Here is a 13,510-nt window from a genome sequence, read left to right on the forward strand (position 1 = left end):
TATAGGTTTCCAGATTTCTTGCTATTAAGAACAATTTTGCAATGACCATAATTGGACTCATAACTTGGTTCATAGGTACAAGTAAATGTTCGGGAGAAAAATCTTAGAGGTGGAACTGCTAGCTCAGTGAGTACGTGGGCTTAGTATTTTGATAGATATTGCCAAATTTTTCTTCAAGATATGTACCAATTTATATTCTCATCACAAGAACGTGTTAGTGCATACTTCCCAATTCCCCCACCAATTGGGGATATTATAGAAAATTTTAATCTTGCCAATCTTACTGATATATAATTGTTGTCTAAATTTACATTTCTTTGATCATAAGAACAACCGAAGGTTTATTTATGCATCCTTTTTTAGTATGACTCCTATTCATGACGTTATCTATTTAATGTCCTTTTTTTTAAATTTTAAGAGCTTCTTTATATTATAGATATTAGCTCTTTTCTTATTCTTTTATGATAAACCATGCTCAAGTTTGTCACTTATATTTGTCTTTTGACTGTTTTGTGGAGGTTTTTTGTTTGTTTGTTTGTTTGTTTTTGGCCAGTTATTTAATATTCTTATGTTCCAAATAGTTTTTTCTTTTTTTTTTTTTTAAGATTTTATTTATTTATTTGAGAGTGAGAGGAAGAGTGAGCAGAAGAGAAAGAGAGTGCCAGCGGGAGGAGCGGAAGAGGGAGTGGAGGCAAAGGGAGGAGAAGCAGGCTCCCCACTGAGCAGGAAGTTCAACAACACGGGGCTCAATCCAGGACCCTAAGATCATGACGTGAGCGGAAGGCAGACGCTTACCTGACTGCGCCACCCAGGTGCCAAAAATATATTTTTTTAATGCATAACTGCTTTTATATTTTTTCCTCTTTAGATAGAACTTCCTCATTTTAAAATTAAAGAAAAAAATACATACTTAAATATTTCTGGCTTTTTAAGGTTTCATTTAATATCTAAACCTTTGATTTACCTGGAATTTATTATGATGTAGGAGTCATAGTATAATATGTGACATAATATATAGGATATAATATAGAATACATATTATATATATTATATATATAGGAATATGAATCCAGACTTTTTTTTTCCAGTTGCTAGCCAGTTTCTCCTCACTATTTACTGAATCCAGTTTACCCCACACCTTTAAAATATAAGTTCTTATATAAATGTTAGTCTATTCATGTCTTCTCTATTCTCTCCCAGTACTATGTCTTCCTATTTTTATGTCAAAATCAAACTAATTTTTACTACTTTGGTTTAATAATATGCTTTTGCCTTCTAAAATTATTTTAGATTATTTAAGAAAAACCTTAGTTGTGTTCTTTCAAGTTTCCTAAAAATCTTGATTTTTCCAAGATTAAGATTATACATTATTTTAAGTATAATTTGATTTCTTTTAGTTTTACTATACATTTTTCTATTTAAAATCAATTAGCCAACATGTAGTACCTCGTTAGCGTTAATATAATTTTCTTTCTGCAATGCTCAGTTTGTTTTCCAGAGTCAAGAGTCTCATATGGTTTGTCTCCTCCTCTTATTTCTTCCACTTCAGTTTTCCCTCCCTTCCCCCTTTGTCCCCTGCACTATTCCTTATATTCCACATATCAGTGAAATCATCTAACTTTCTCTGATTGACTTATTTCACTTAGCATAATCCCCTCCAGTTTCATCCATGTTGATGTAAATGGAGATATTCAACTTTCCTGATGGCTGATTCTCCATTGTAGATATAAACCACATCTTCTTTATCCATTCATCTCTTGAAGGACATCTCAGTTTCTTCCACAATTTGGCTGTTGTGGACATTGCTGCTGTGAACATTGGGGTGTATATGTCCCTTATTTTCACTACATCTGTATCTTTGGGGTAAATCCCAGTAGTGCAATTGCTGGGTCATAGGATAGCTCTATTTTTAATGTCTTGAGGAAACTCCATACTGTTTTCCAGAGTGGCTATACCAGCTTGCATTCTCACCAATAGTGTAAAAGAGTTCCTCTTTCTCTACATCCTGGCCAACATTTGTTGTTCTCTGTCTTATAATTTTTTATAAAAGTGAGCTCCTTCTATTTTAAAACAGCATGCATTTCCATTCATCCAAGATATTTGTGTTCTTCAGTGGAGTTGTAACATGTTCATATTAGACTCACACATTGCTTATTAAAATTGCTCTAAAATATTATATCTTTTATGACTGGTTCAGTGAATTAAAATTTTCTTCCATTTATTTTCAATTATTATTATTATGTATAATATTATTTAAATATGTATATTATTATTTCAATCACTCACCTTTTTAGATACACTTATTATTTCTAATTGTTTTTTGTTGACTTATATAGATTACTAGACATATAATCACATAATTTACAAATACCTTTCCCTTTCCAATATTTGTATCATATCTCATTCTTTTGTGAAACTTCAATATCTAGGACATCCAGAATAATATTTAATAAGATTAATAGTGGTAATCTTATTTTCTTTCAAATCTTTTATTTTCTTTCAAAGCAATAATGAGCATGCCTTGAGTATTTTACCTTAAATCAAGACCCCAGTTTTGAATATGCAGAATGTACTTAGGTCATGTAAGCAACATCTCCACATTATCAATTTATGCAAAGGTGTTATAAATTTCTTTAAAGTTTGAAATGTGGGTTGAATTTATTCTCCCAATTTTCTTTTGGCCTTTATTAAGATAAACAAATTTTCCTTGTTAATTTTTTCATAAACTTTAAATATTTTAACAGATTCCTTGTTATTGAACCATCCTTGGATTTCTGAAATTGACCCCACTTGATCATAATGTAGCATTATATTTATTTACTCTTGAATCTATTTTGGTAATATTTTCTTTATGATGGTAGTATCAATACTCATATGACATAATAATTTTTTCTTTCTTTTTTGAATGACTATTTTCAGACTTGTTTTTAATAAGAAAAGAGTTGATTTCCTTCTGGTGCATAGTATTAAAAGTATCTCCATTCAAGACTTGAAAGAAATTACCTAAGCAAGTCTCTGGGCCTGCCTCTTTCTTGAATTTGGCTGTTTGATAACTTTCTCATGTTTCTTCTTCATAAGTTATCTGATTGAATATAATGCATATTTGAATTCAAATTTAGATAACTCACAATTTGTTGAAAAAGGGTTTCCTTTCAATCATGTTTTCACAGTATTTGTGAAAGCAGTTTAGAAAAATATTTATTTATTATTCTTCTAATTTCTCTTTTTTCCCCAGGGCCTATTTCCTCTGTTCTTATTTCTGATTTTGTGCCTTCTTCTTTGTTATAGTGATACTTTTTTCTTTTTTATTTTTAAATCAGCACCTCAATCTGTGTTTCATTTTTTAAAAATATTTTATTTATTTATTTGTCAGAGAGAGAGAGAGTGAGCACAAGCAGGCAGAGCAGCAGGCAGAGGAAGAAACAGGTTCCCCGCCAACCAAGGAGCCCAATGTGGGATTTGATCCCAGGACCCGGGGATCATGACCTGAGCAGAAGGCAGACATTTCACCAACTGAGCCACTCAGGCATCCTTGTCATTCATTTTTAATTAGCTGTTTTAAAAGTTTAATTTCTTTAGATTTTTCTGTTACCCCTTTCTCTATCTTTCCGGTTGAATACTTCTCAAATATTGTTGATTAGTAACATAGTAATTTTAGGCTCTGCATTTTCCTCCAAAGCCATCTTTAATATACATTACAAACATCTTAACAATCATTGTTTTCTAGGCATTCTATACTTCTATTTAGACAGGAGATGTTTAAAATATACATTTTGCTTATTTGGTTTAATTCCCATGTCACTGAGTTACCACGTTCTTTTGTGTCAATGGTTTGTAACATACAGTTTGGTTAAAAAAAGAAAAAAAAGTCTGTGTTATTTCTTTTTGGTTTCAAATTCATTGAGGATTTTCTTTGAAGCTAACATAGGGTTAATTTTTGTAAATATTGTATATATTTGATTAAAAATAAGTTCCATTCTCTGTTTCTAGGAACTACAGTTTGATGTACTCAGTCTGATATACAGTTAGAGCAGTTGTATTAATTGTTCAAATTATCTAGGACTTTACTATAATTATAATTTATTAGAAGCAAATAACTAAATATGATCAAAGGCATCATTGAGAGGAGTGTGACTAAAAAAAACCTGGCATGTAGAACTACATTTTTTTTTTGAAAGTGGACAACTTATCTAAGTGTTCAAATTATGTGTCCTCTGAAATATGAACTGTCTGAAGGTCTGTCACTTACATATGTGCACGGAGAGACCACAGTGGTGCATTTTTAATTATTTTTTTTCTCAGGTTTCTGGATACTTTGTCAAAGACAAACCCAGAAATAGTCATCTTAGGAAGCTTCTACAGGTTGGTAACCAATAACCTTCAGTACAAAGAAGAAAAAGCCAGGCCAGCCACTTTTCCTATGACTCTTGATGTTCTCTGCTAGAGGCAGGGTTGGCAAAGCATGGCCCTTTTTCTACCGGTTTACCTGAGGGTAATCGGATCATTACAATCTTACTAAATAACCCATTACTCTAAGCTTTTAAAGTATGACCTTGCCTCTGAAATCCCCATGAAGGAAAAAAAAAACCAGTCGTTCAAATATAGGTTCAACACTTTCCCCTGATATTTATTTATTTTTTGACATATTTAACTTGGATAAAGATAGATGATAGAAGCCAGATATGTGAACATGGAGTTTCATTAAATTATCACAACTGTTTCTAATGGAGACCTGCTCTCCAGATGTAGAGATGGAAACATGGAGATCACACAGACAGCTCATTTCCATCAATAAAAGCACAGCTTTCTCTCTGGGTCCTTTTGTGTGGATATATGTCTCAAATATTTTCAAAAACTGCCAGCATGTTCTTTGATAAAGGATTACAAAGTGGAGCTGAAAAATACGACATGGATCCTGAAATGACAGATGTCTAGGAGTGAACCAAACATCAAGGAAGACAGAGCTCCATTTCTTTTCCTTATAAGACAAAGAAATTTTCTTCTTTGATGAAGGCTCAAATCTAGGAACTTTGTTGTAATAACAATATCTTCTCATTATGGCCAGAAGACAGCTTAGCGGACACATTTCTTCAAAACATCATGGAAACAAATTAGAAATGCACCATTTGAGCCATTACTGTCTTTCTTCACGTCACTCATGGCACCTATTTAGTAGTACTTCTATGTTGGCTTTGCTAGAACATGGCATATCAAAAGTTGAAAGTTCTGGAAAGTTGCCGAAGACAGCGTTTCTGAAAATGCTCTCCTCTGTGACCTCTGTCTGAATCACCTGTGTAGCACAACTCTACTGAATTATGGTTTCTGGCATGGTTGGCTCAAGAAGCAGGATTTTAAGCAAACCATCCAGATGAACCTTAGACATATAGGAATTTCAGAGCCTTTACAGACTGTCTTATCAAACCTTCCCTGACATATCTATGATGACTCTGCTACAAATAAGTTAGTTAAAGTGTTTGAAAGAAAGTACTAGAATGGCATCAGGCTTAAGGAAGTATGCTTATATGTGGTAGCTGGTAGCCATAAACCTAAAATCATTAACTGCATTCAGGGAATGTGCTGCATGGAAAAGCTATTATTAACTCTCTTGTCTCTGCTAAAGCCTTTTAAAGCAAGGATTTTACAAGCCTTCGGATATCCCTGCTTTTGTTCAAGGCACTTGAAATACAAACATTCCAATCTATCTTACTCTTACGATTACCATCCCTCCCCAAATTATATGTGAAATGTTATTCATATGTATTTTTATGAGAGTTAACAGTTGGGCCAAAGATCAAAATGGAATCTGTTAACCTCTATAATCCATGGAGCCATTCCTGCCCTTCTAGATTGTCTCTGGGATCTAGGAGTCCAGAGTTAGAGTTCTCTGGTCTGTCATCTAGAAAGGCATCAGTGGACATTTCTGCATCTCCTTCAAAACTCAGATGAAGGGACTCCTGGGTGGCTCAGTTGGTTGAGCCACTGCCTTCAGCTCAGGTCATGATCCCAGGGTCCTGGGGTCAAGTCCCACATCAAGCTCCTCGGTGGGGAGCCTGTTTCTCTCTCTGCCTCTGCCTTGTGCACTGTCTCACTCTCTCTCTCTCTCTGACAAATAAATAAATAAAAAAAATATTAAAAAAAAAAAAAAACCTCAGATGAAGGTTGAGATCTCCTTTCTGCTGAGTTTTGCTGCCTTTTCTAAACTGGGATTCAAGAGAATTAATGTAGGTGTTCTAACACAAGGGGATTTACACACACACACAAATTAGGATCATACCCTCCTATCTTCCACTCACAGCAACTGAGACGAGCCTCTGAATCCTAAATGATAGGCATCCTAAATGACAGGGAGCTGCACATATTTCTACAGAAAATGGTTGAGTGGAGGACTGTAGTTCTGGGGCTAGTGACAAGGGTGAACACTGCCGGTCTGGCACTGCTGAATATTCACACATTTCCTGCTTTCCTACATTTTATTGTCTTTCACAACTGTTCAGTTTAAGAGGCTGGAGAAAGCTTGATGTTGGTGAATGCTGTGGTAAACTGAATAATGGATACCTAAAGATCTCAAGCCCAATCCCTATAATTTATAAATTATCTTATTTGCAGAAAAACAATTCATAGCAGATACGATAAAGTTAAGGATTTTGACACAAACAGATTACCCGGGATTATCTGGGTAGGCTCTAAATGCCATTATAAACGTGCTTGTAAGAGAAAGGTATGAAGGTACAGTGCAGACATAAATAGGAGAAGGCAGTGTAAAAATTGAGGCTGAGACAGCAGTGATCCAACCCCAATCCCAGAACTCTGGGACAGCCACCAGAGACTGGAACAGGGAAGGAAAGATTCACTCCGAGACCTCCCGGAGGAAGTATAGCCTTATTGGACTTTGGACCTCTGGCCTTCAGAACTGTGACAGAATAAACATCTGCTGCTTTATGTCACCAAACCTGTAGTAATTCTTACAGAAGTCTCAGGAAATGAATACAGCTGCAATGCCCCTTTTCATGCACCGACTATGGTATGTTAATAATACTCCAGGTAGCCTGGCGGGACCTCAGTGGAGAGATGTCGAGTTCCTTTACTTATTCATGCTTCTTTATAATAAGGCTTTGCCACCTGAGTAATGATAAACTTTTCTGCTTCTTGGAACATGAAATGATCTTGGACCATCTCTCTATAAGCTTTCATTTTCTACTCTTAATTTCTTAGGTTGTCTCTTTCATCATCTGGCCAATGTGTGTTTGAAGAATGCAAACTGCTTTTATTAAGGATTTATGTGATACTTAATAAAAGTGCATAAGATTTAAAATTAAAGCAGGAATAAAAAAAGCTAAATGAAGAGAATTTTTAAAAATCCTGTTTCAATTTGCATGTGCCACTATTTCTCTCCAAAAGGTAAATATAGAATTAAAAGTGTTGACACAAAATGATACTAGTTTTTAAGAAATGTACCATAATTTGTACACATGTGGTAGATTAAATATGCCATAATTTATTTGTATTTCTTCCCATTAAGAGGTGAAATCTATTGCCAATCCTTTGAATTTGGACTAGCCTATGTCTTGCTCTGACCAGAGGAAAATATATTTTTCAAATTTTAGGTATCGTTGAAATATAACACTATACTAGTTTCAGGTGTATAATATAATGATCTAGTATTTCTACATGTTGTGAACTCATCACCACAATAAACCTAGTTAACATCTATCACCATACACAGAGATTTTATTTCTTGTCGTGAGAACTTTTAAGATCTTAAAGCAACTTTCTGATACGCAATACTGTATTATTAACCATAGTCACCATGCTGTACATTACATCTCCATGACTTAGTTGTTTCACTAGAGTGAAAACACAGGAGTGCCAGAGTTTGAGCCTCAAGATACCTTATCGATTTTTCCTGTGCCCTCTTAGAGCACTGCTCTGAGACTAGAGTGTAAGAAAGCAGGCCTCACCTCCAAGAGAACAAGAGTGCCTGAGAAGACAGCTTCGTATCCTTCTTATAGAACCAACGGCCACACAGGTCAATGAGTCCACTGTGTAACTTTCAATCCAGAAGACTTTCCTTCTGAATTCAACCACATAAGTGAGCCTGGGTGAACTAACAAACAAAATCAACTCACCATCCTCCAGAACTGTGAGACAGAATAATAAACTGATTATTTTCAAAGCCACCAAATCTTAGGATGGGTCATTATGCAGCAAAACATAACCAACGTAAAGTCGAAGGAGTATTTTCCTTGATGGAAACTTCTCTGTAGGAATTGTCATCAGATCCTATTAAGAAGCCATACCCACTGTTATGAAATGAATTGTGACCCTCCTACCTCAAATTCATAGGTTGACGTTCTAACCCCCGTATCTCAAAATATGACTGTATTTGGAGCTACAGTCTTTAAATAGGTAATTAAGGTAAATGATATCATTAAAGTAAACATTAATCCAGAGTGACTGATATCCTGATAAGAAGAGGAAATTCAGATGCATGCACGTACAGAGGGGAGATTCTGTGAGGACACGTGGAGAAAGCAGCCCTCAACAATCCAAGAACAGAGGCCTGGAGCAGATCTTTTTCTCATGGCCCTCAGAAGAAACCAACCCTGCCAGTGAGCACCTTGACCTAGGACTTCTAGCCTTCAGAACTGCAAGGAAATCATTGTTTTGTAGTTTAAGCCACCCAGTCTGTGTTATTTTGTTATGGCAGCCCCAGAAAACTGATAGGGCCACCATCATCCTCTCCCTCATGCACACACAAACACAATCTTCATTGCTCCTTAAAAAATGCAAAATAAAACCAACCAAACAAACAAAAACCCACTGAAGTAAAAGTGGGTTGTAACAGACGTGGCCTGCTCTCAAAGAATACAGGTTTACTTTTCTTAGGACAATTGAAATAACAGGCAGGAGACTGTGGAAGCAAATTCTGGGAGAAGAGCTCCCTAAATATTTTGAACAATGACAGCATAATTAGAAAATATATTGCTTCCTCGGCTTAGTACATTGAAGAGAAAAGCCCTAATTTTTTTTTTTCTCAAGGAAAAATTATCGTTCTTTTAGAGTCACGTTTTTAATGCATTTTACCTTGTTCCCCATCTATATGGCACATGTTTTGGCAATAGCTCTAGTCTAGGTAAATATCTGCATAAATCAGGGAAGTAGCATGGTATTGGATTATACAAATGCTCTAGGACAACAATGCCCTGATCTATTTGAGTCCATTTTATCTAAAATAGCTCTTCCTTCCCAAACATTCGCCCCCATCTCTCTCCCACTCTGGCAGTATTAGGAAGTAGGAAGAAGAAGAAGAAGAAGAAGAAGAAAAAAAACTTTAATAGCAAGAAAGATAATGAAAAAAATAATCATTTTATTATCTGAATTGAAAAAGGACGAGTTCCAGTTAGACAAAAACCCTAATAAAGGAAGGATTAATTTCTGCATTCTCAGGTGGTTTCCATCTCATTGCTTCCCTTGCTGTCTCTCACAAGATATATAAAGTAAATGAAAGAGTTAGGGCGACAGATTTAATAACTGTTGTTTGTTAAAGCATAGAGATACAGTTCCCTGCCACGAGCTTCTCCAATTAAATCTTGGGCAAATACTCTTCCATTTTTTTTTAGATCTATGGTGATGACAGTCACTATATTAAAGATGGATGTCAAGGAAACAAAAAATGTGATTTTTTTCTAGTTTTCCAGTTGGTAGCGTACTAGTTCACACAACCTCATTTTTATCCTCTTCTTCTTGATCGTGTTTACTTTATCTGTAAAAATCAGAGCTACTCCTTTCTAAGACAATGGCCTGGAAGGCTCAAAAAATATCAGCTCCAGGAAAAATTATAATAGTCATCCCTTCATCTACTCAGCCAAACACAAATCAACAAGTCTTTCTCTAAGGTAGAAGTGTCTTTCTCTAAATGCCCAGGTTAATATCTAATTGTCTCTACACGGTAGAAAACAGGCAGGGTTGTCATGACAACTGAGTGGAAAGTTTAGCTGGAATAATGTTTTCTTTGAAAAGAATGAAGCAATTTCAAGCTTTTTAGTGGTATCTGGAATTATAAAAATTGCTTTATATCCCCATTTTTAGATTGCAGGAGGTGACTGATCATTTTTTAAAAACTGGCTTATAGATTCTCTTAACACCGTTTTTGAAAAAGTTGCTTTTTTTTTCTTTTCTTCCCCCTTACCCTGACCCCACCTTTTTTGATAACAGAATTCTACATTTGTGAATGAGGCAAACAGTTCTCTTGTTCATTAATTCACCAGACCTATAGCATCTGAATAAAATGAACACTTAGCTACAACTCATTTGATTGGTCTATTGCAAAGCTATCCTAGAAATAAATCTATGGTTGCTAAATGAAGAGAAACAGTACTTTTGTTTTTCTACTTTGCAAGATAGTAAATGAGATGTATTTCTTAAAATTTCTAAATGGATGCCCACTAACAAGACATGGACCGGCTCTGATCTTTGGAAAGGAACATATACAGTTCTCGCTTTTTATTCCCCTTTTCTCTTTTTAATAAAATTTTATTTCTTCTTTTTCTCAGGAACTCCTTTGATTATAGTTCCTTATAATCGTGTAATTATTTCTAGAGTGTTTCTTTGGGTTATTACGTTTGACCGTTGTGAGCACATAATGAACTGACTGTTTTAGATAGACCAACTGATATTTCTATAACACTAGTGGTGCTTAGGGATAGCCAAAGGGAAGGGGTACTTTTCAGAGTATTTTTTTCTGAGGACACTGGACTCAAGGGGAGGGTAAAATTTTTGTAAAAACTTGCTACAGATTTTGGTATCATTGTATTTATCTTTCTTATTGCAAAAACTAATCAGGAAAAGGCAGGTAAATCAGAGTGAAATAGCCTTAGGAGGAAAGGAGCTCTAAAACTATCTAGTTGGATCTAAAACTATCTACTACTAGATGTAGCAGGATCTAAAACTATCCACTACAGAAGCAGGGCAAGTGCTGGGCATGGGACTGGAACATCCAACAGCAGAGGATGGAAGGGAGCATCTGTGCAAAAGCAACAGAATTTCTAAGGTAGGGATTTGGGAATTAGTTCAAGTCCCAGTGTAGGGATGTGTGTATCCAGAAGGGAGTCACAGGGGCGGTCCTAGTCAGTGCAGCGGCCGAAAAAAGCAATAATACTTCAGAGAGAAACACAGTACCAGAAAAGTTGGTTTTAAGAGTCTGATCACCAAGCTGAGTTTTAGGGACCATGCTCCCACTCTTTGGAGAGGAACTAATAAGAGCAGGTCAAGGCCCGTGTTCTAAAAAGACCGGACTCTCTGGTGCTTCTGTCTATTCAGTTGCTCAAAATCAAAAACACAGTCGCTGCCTTTGATTCCCCCATTTGCCCTTCAATTCCTTCATCTTCTACCTCCTACAGCCCTTCAGCAAGGCCAATCTGTTCTACTTCCAGTATCGATGTTCAGTCGATCAACATTTCCAACCCATTAACTTCAGCAACTCGGCCTCTGATCAGCAGCCTTGATTCTACTTTGCCTCCTTGCTCATCCATCTGCCATACAATATCCAAAGTATTCTTTTAGAAACATAAATTCAAGTCATATCATCTCTCTTTTGAAATGTCTTCACTGGCTTCTCACTACACTTGCACCGCAGGCCACAGGGCATCATGTGACACGGAGCCCTGCTTGATCTCTTTCGGGTATGAATCTCCCACCTTGTTCTTAATGACTTCCCCTTTGCTCACTATGCTGCTCTCCTGCTTTGTGTACTAGCATCCAGGATGCTGTTGCAGACTCAACAAATGGGGCCAAGAAGTCCAGCCTTTCAAACAAAAGAACCCTCTCGGTTGGGAATGAGGCGGAGCCCGATTCCAGTCTGAATGTACACTTTAATTCCTCCTCCCCCATCACTTTTGACTTTATAATTCTTCTGCCAATGCCATACAAGCACAGGAGCCTACGAAGTAATCTGCGCATGGGCAGAGGATGCTCAGAGTGGGAAATCTATACATAGACATGACCTGAGTTAGAACCCCAGGGTCTTGACTGAATCTTTTTTTTTTTTTTTAAGATTTTATTATCTCTATGACAGAGAGAGAGAGAGAGATCACAAGTAGGCAGAGAGGCAGACAGAGAGAGGGGGAAGCAGGCTCCCTGCTGAGCAGAGAGCCCGATGCGGGGCTCGACCCCACGACCCGGGGATCACGACCCGAGCCACAGGCAGAGGCTTTAACCCACTGAGCCACCCAGGTGCCCCGGGTCTTGACTGAATCTTGTGCTAGAAAGTTGGCAGTGCGAGTCTCCAACTGAAGTCATTAGAAAGACTTCCACACTGGATGAATGAATGGATCCAAAATGAAGCCCTAGAGATGAAGGCAGTGACTGGAGAAATCAGGAAACAAAAGTAAACACCTCCCCACCCACCTTGGGGCTGATGACAAAAATCAGGAAGGCTCCTGTCCCTGCAGGCATCATTCCTTTGAAGAAACTTAAGTGTATGGCAAAGTAATTAGAAGCGGCACATGGAGAGCATCGCAAGTGCCCCCCTCGCTACCTTAATCAAAATATTTCCCTTTTACGAGCAGCTCATTTAGAGGAGATGTAACGAGCTGGTGTCACCTCTATTCTCCAGGGTTAGAGTTGTGCCATGTGAGCCCGCCAGCACTTCATGCTCCAGTTTCAGCCTCCTATTTCCTCACTGCCTACAGTAGACAAGGCTGTCACTTAGAAGATGAAATATATTTGCAAATTAATTAACTTTGTCCAGCAACTGGAGAATTAGATTTCTGTTAAGGGTTCTGTCTGAGTGATAGATTCTCAAGACATTGAAGGAATTAAATACCTTTTTTTTTTTCCCCCACTTGCTCTGCAGTAGGATCGTTTGGCTATATCATTGTTCCACGCCTTTTATCCATCTTCCATTTATTACCACATTTCACCTACAAAGCCCGTGGAATTGGCTTCCGTAGACGATGACTCTTGTGACGATTTTTAATCTCTATAAACTCCTTATCAATTCATTACAAAACCAAAAAGCTAATAAACATTAGGTTGAAGAAGACTAGGAGGCAGCTGTATTAGAACAGCACTTTGTAAGGATTTTCTTTCCTTGACTGGCTCTTTGTTCTGATTTTGAAATGCACAAGGAGGAGGCCAGCAGAATATAAAATGGAGACAAGTGTTTACAGGATCTTGGGTATGCAACGTAAACCCATTAAGGGGTTTTGCAATTAAAATCTCAGGCGAGGGAAAAAGCATTTCTGGTTCTTTCTTAAACAATATAAAAGAAGAACTGTGTACTAATGTTGGATGTGTTTATTCATGCTCACTTTGGTTTTAAAACAATATATACAAAGCAACATTTTAATGATAATGGCATGCCCAGTCTTAGGGAAGTTCTGCCCTAACAAAGGCAGAAAAAGTTCGAAAAGAAAATAGTTCAAAGACATGTTTATTCAGATTATGTTTAAAAATGAGATCCTGAAACATCAGCCTTTCTCTTAAAAAAAAAAAAAAGTAAAAAAAAAAA

This window comes from Mustela putorius, unplaced genomic scaffold (genome assembly GCF_011764305.1).
Source record: "Mustela putorius furo isolate JIRA1106 unplaced genomic scaffold, ASM1176430v1.1 tig00003834_pilon_pilon_pilon, whole genome shotgun sequence".
Taxonomy (NCBI): domain Eukaryota; kingdom Metazoa; phylum Chordata; class Mammalia; order Carnivora; family Mustelidae; genus Mustela; species Mustela putorius.